Source organism: Dipteris shenzhenensis, chromosome 2 (genome assembly GCF_047967505.1).
Source record: "Dipteris shenzhenensis isolate YYH24624 ecotype China chromosome 2, Dip_SZ_1.0, whole genome shotgun sequence".
NCBI classification, from domain to species: Eukaryota; Viridiplantae; Streptophyta; class Polypodiopsida; order Gleicheniales; family Dipteridaceae; genus Dipteris; species Dipteris shenzhenensis.
The window spans coordinates 32,855,070-32,861,069 of record NC_141597.1 but is presented as its reverse complement, the minus strand read 5'-3'; positions in this window follow the sequence as shown (position 1 = coordinate 32,861,069).

Genomic DNA, 6,000 nt, shown 5'->3' with positions numbered 1-6,000 from the left:
AACCCCTTAGGGTTAGGGTTAGGGCTAGGGTTAGGGTTAGGGCTAGGGTTAGGGTTAGGGTTAGGGTTAGGGTTTGACCTATGAATCCTATCTAGATAGTGCAATTTACACTATCCTTAACATTGCTTGCTTTTTATTTGATAATAGTTAGAACTATGAAAGAAGGGAGAGGATGCTGAAAGACACACAACATGTAACCTATGAATGTATATCTAGCATTATCACATGTATAATGCTCCAGTCACATGCACTAACCTATGCACCCTAAATACCATACATGAAACCTTAAAAGTGACACTTCCACTTCACTTGAAATATTTCATGTATATAATACATAGGAGTCCAATATTTTGAATTTCACTCTTGGTAATGCCTTGGTAAATAGGTCTACCGATCTTCAAAGAAATAGTCATAGGTCAAAATTTTCCCTCTTTGGTTGATGTCGAATGAAAGGATAGGAAATATCAATGTCCTTCACCTTCCCATGATCTTTTTGGTTCTTTGTTGAAGCAATTGCACTCATGATGGTGCTCACTCTTGGAAGCTACCCATTTTGTTAGATATAAGGGGGCTCACCCTATTTACCACTTGTCCATTTTTTGGGTGTGATGATGTGGCATAAGGATACAACCATGCATCAATATTTTGGAGAGTTTCTTCTTGCTAGATTTTGGTTTTTGGTGCATCTCCTTTTAGGGTGGTTTTTGCAAATTTTAGCTCATTAGGATCACTAAAATGCATCATCGTGGCATGGTAGTTGCTATTTTTGTGCTCCTTCTGAGATTGTAGTCTAGGACTCAATAGGCTTGATGTTGCTTGGACCCTTTATTAGCATGCTTTTACTTTGAGAGGCATATCAAAGATGATGGTATAGGCCATGCGCAATATATGGTCGAAGGTGCCTCGCCTATTGTGTGAAGATGGCTTGAGGGCATGTAATAGATTGAGTGTTGGAAGCCATGAGAGAGAAAAAGAGTTAGGAAGTTATGTGCTCTCTAGCTAGCCTTGGGTGCCATGTTTAGATTCTATTTTACACTTTTTGAGACTATTGAGCTAGGGCAGGGGCTACTTGTGGATGGTGGATGCACTGTTGAGACAGAGCTATTATAGCCAAGAGTGAGTTGCCACATTAAAGATGTTATTTTAAGAGCCTTTGATCGAGATTTGTAATTGAATGACAAGATGTGATGAGGGTTTAAAAGCTTCTTTAACTTTCAAGCTTAGGGGTCTCAGGGGTTTGCGAGCTAGACTTGAGAAGATCCATGGTCCTCTCTATTTCTCTTCTTTCCTTTATAAATCCTCTCTCTCACTTGACTCACAAGAACTTTATTGGTCCTAGGCAAATGCCTATTATTGGCACACGTATCTAAGTAGGGGGGTCTATGAGACTCAAAGGATTGAGACTTTGACTTGCACCATTTGGAACTATAATGGTGTCTTGTGGTCAGAGCTAAGGAACTTCTTTGAGTTGTACACATGATGAGATATTTTCTTCTATGTAGAGATCCACCAAAGTCCAAAGTGTCCACTACCACTAATTTGTGAGCATGCATGAGATTCATCCTATCATTGATGAGACTAGAGACATAGGTGCGATAAGAGGATCATGAAAAATAGAAGTTCTATATTGATCATATTTCACAGGAATGGTATCTAATTAGTGGCATGACTTGCTTGCCAAATTTGTATGTATTTAAATCAGAGGCACAACTCTCACTGGCATGGCATTTATGAAGTAGCATGAACTGCATGCCAAATTCTTATGGGTCTAAATTAGGAGCACATTTCAGTAAGACAATTTCATTGCAATTTACTACTTCTCACTATCCAGTGGCCTCACATTTTGCAAGGGAGCTTTGAGAGGAGGGTGAGGCGTCATCCTACGCATCCTTGTTCTTAGATACATATCATGGACTTCTCAAGCATTACGGAACTTCTCCTTCTTGGAGACTTCAATACTCAAACTGCAACCATCAAATATTGATCGTTGACTTCAACATGATGCAATCACATTACTTGACATTATTCTAAATAAGGCAGATATTTCTTGAGTCTTTGTAGGTAGACAACTTGATTAGCCCATACGGACACTCTTTCATCTATATGGATAGGATGCATGACTTGATTATCTAAAATGGTCTAGAAAGATGGCCCTCTTCTGATGGACTCACTTATTTTTTGTATGGAGGAGGTAGTGTAGCTGATTATACCCAACTCTTGCTTCTTGGGTGGACTACAAAGTCACAGTGTCAAGAATTGCCCTTAGATTAAGGCTGAACCTAAGGCCTTAGCTACCCCTTCTCACCCTCCAGCCCCTCCTAAGGAGAAATGGGTCCCCAAAGAAAGCAGGTCCTTGTTCCTCCTAGCTCTCCTAGGAAGACAAACTCTTAGGCTGTCACCCCTCATGTTGCTTTAAACAAAGGTAAGGAGAAAGAGATCTCTTTTGTCTGCAAAATTAGCTTTGATGTGCTAGTAGACAAAGAGATTAAAGAGTGGATAAAGGAAAATGCAAACAGGGTGGAGGATATGGTTCCAAAAGAAGGTTGGTCTAAAGAATTTGAAGATGATGTTAATAGAGGGGATGATATGGTCACAGAACTCTAAGAGGAGGAAGAATCTAAAGATGATAGCCCTGCTATAGCTACTAGAGAAAAGGAATTTCCCCTAGTAGGTGAAGTCTTTGCTATTGTACAAAACAAAAGTAGGCATTCTCAAGTTAAGAAAGTTATCCCTCAAGTTAATAGTCCTAACCCTAGGGCTAGAAAGGGTCGAAAGGAGAATGGTAAGTTAAGCTATCTCATTTATGACTTTACATGTTAGGGGTCTTATTGATCCTAGAAGAGGTGATGAGCTTGCCCATTTGCTGAGAGCTAATTCCCTTTCTCCTACTTTTTTAGCTCTGTAGGAAGCTAAACTTAATGAAATCACTTTAGAGCATAGACTCAAATAGCTAGACAAAAGAAGAAGTTGGTTTTATACAAACCATCAAGAAGGAAAAGGAGGTGTAGCTATAGGAATTCTTTCCTTTTACAAAGAGGGTGTCAAAAACATTCTTCTTAACCCTCACAACAACTAGCTTTCACTCTAATGGGAAATCACAACAGTTGTCTTTTACGCATAACATTCTTCTTGACCCTCACAACAGCTGGCTTTCACTCCAATGTGAAATCAAAGCTTTCTACTTTATTATAATTTCTATATGTGCCCCAACAAGGTCATAGTCTAGAGTGCTTACATGGGAGCCGCTTGCAATGATGGGAGGAAACTATGTGGTACTAAGGGATTTCAATATGATTGAGAACTTGTAGGACATATGGTTAGGGAAGGGTTTTGTTGTCAGGGGATTAGAGATGCATGCCTGGAATGAAATAAAAGACAATTTGCACCTTGTAGATTCTTCCCCTTTAGGGGAGTTCACTTGGTACAACAATAAAGTAGGGGACAGCAGAAGGGAAGCCAAACTTGATAGAATTTACATCTCCCAGGACCTTATTAGCCAAACAAGTAGAATGATAGGTCAGACACTCTTGTCTCTTTGCTTATCTCACCACAAGCCTATTTTACTATCCTCTGTGACTTTGGCAGTGGGAGGAGAGCCGCCTCTTGGTTTAAGGCAGATTGTAGCCTATTTAAAATTAAGAGTGTGCAGGCTCAGATCTCCAACACCTTGAGGAACAATTTGTTGGAGCAATACTCTACTTCAAAATCATGGGAAAAGGATGTGGAGAATACCTAGAGGGTTCTCAAAGAAGCAATAGAATATAAGGCTAAGATAAGATCTCAGAGAATGGATGGCATACAAAACTCAAGACATCTTGAACAATTGGCAAGGCAAGGCAACCAAGATGATCAAGAGCAGGTGTTAAAAGCAAAATGAGAATTCAAGAGTAGATAAAAGTTAGTGAGACCAAGTTTTATCTCAAGGATTGGTGGGCTAGAAAGATTGATAGACCAATAAAGGACACCAAGCTAAGAAATTCCCATTCTCAAGAAAAAGGATGGCAATTGGCCTGTAGCATTAAATACAACCTACAGATATTTCATAAAAATTACATAGATCTAGTATCCACTTCCATCATTCCTGATGAGTTAGTTAAGAGAGCAAGAAGGTTATGCTAGGAGGCTAGACAAAAATTGTCCAAATTTTTGACAAGCTTTTTTAAGAAAATCCCTTGACTCTAGAGGACCTCAAAGGAGCTGTAGATGTAATGGCAGATAGCAAGACGACCCCTAGGGAAGATTGCCTCCCCATTGAATTCTACAAGGCCTTTTGGGATCTGGTTGGTCCCTGTTTCCTTCTACTTTGGAATGAAAGTGTAACCAATCAGCACCTCTCCCACCACATCAATGGAGGCATCATCAAATAGATTCCTAAAGAGGGAACAAGCTGGAAATTAGGAACTAGAGACCCCTTACCATTCTCAATAGTAGCTACAAAATTTTTGCCAAGGCTTTAGCAATTAGAATACAAAAGAGAATGGATATTTGGATTTTAAAGGAGCAAAAATGCTTCATCAAGGATATTTTGAAGCTTTAATCAATATTTGGGAAGGATGTGAGTATGCAGCAAAGGACACTATACTGGATATTTGCTTCCTTAAGGTGGATTTTGACAAAGCCCATGATAGGCTGTAATGGAACTTTCTCATTCAATCTTTATGAGACATGGGACTAGGACCGAGCTAGGACCACCTTTTGTCTCTCAGGTTAGTCTTGTAGTCACTAATGCCTCAGCCAAGGTCTGTGTGAATGGAGAAATGACTCAACCCTTCCAACTAAAAAGACCGATTAGGCCAGGGTGTCCTCTAGCCCCATTGCTTTATGCTATTGTAGCTGATGCTCTTAGTTGATTGCTGCATAGACAAGTACAAGACGATACAAATAATGGTATGGAGCTCCCATTTGGCCATCAGCTTCTTAATTAATAGTTTGCAAATGATACCAACCTCACACCCAAGAACACTACTCAGGATTTTCAAGAGTCATGGACAACCCAGACATATTTTGCAAAACCTTTGGATCAGTTATTATTAACCATTCTAAGACTGGCTATTCCACTTTGAAAGGGTCAAATCAACCATCAACATTAAGGGATGTCATAAGATCAACAAAGGCACAATTTTTAAACTACTAGGTATCCTCACAATGAAATAGAGGTGGGAGTGTTTCCTAGTAAGATTCAGGAAAAAGTTGGATAAGTGAAGAGGATTTCACACCGATCTTACAAGGATAAAAATAGTCCTCAATCATTGGATTTACCCCATAGGTATCTTTTACCTTTCCTGCTTTTCCCTTCCCAAGCTATTCTATACAAGTTTATTAGACTTTTCTATATATTTTTATGGGGTGGTGAGAACAAGATCTTAAAGGTAAGGTGGAGGGCTAGGGGTTTGAATGTTAATCATGCACTCAAAAAGGTTTCATTGGATCATAAAGGCAATATTGAACCCTGACAAAGACTGTGCTGCTACTAAGAAATGCCAATCAAATTATAAGAGGTCCCATGTGGAAGAATTTTCCTCTCCTTTCTACCTTATGTGGCTCAGAACCCTAGTCTTTAAGTTGTCATTATTTGCAATAAGTCATACTCCTTTACATTTTCATTTATTATTTTATAAGCGTTTAGTTAAAAAGGCCAATGTTTTTCATTGATCTTGTTAAATGTGCATTTGGAATAGCTTGTGCAAAGTCAAGGATACTAAAATTGATAAACTTTGCTTGAGAATTATTTTGCTCGCAAAATTTTTATTGGAGAATGGACATCCTAATCCAGGAACATGAAAGAGTTGTCATGATCTTCAACAACTTTCTTGATCAACTTTAGGATGAAATTGAAGCTTTTGCTAGAGGTGGTCCAAGAATTTCCATTCCCCCCCCATTTACTACTTCTCAAAATGTAATTGAAACAACAAATGGAACACTGAATGGCACAAAAACTCCTGCTGGTACTCTTGCTGCTTTTTGGAGGATCACATTGTTCTTGCTACTACAGATGTTAAA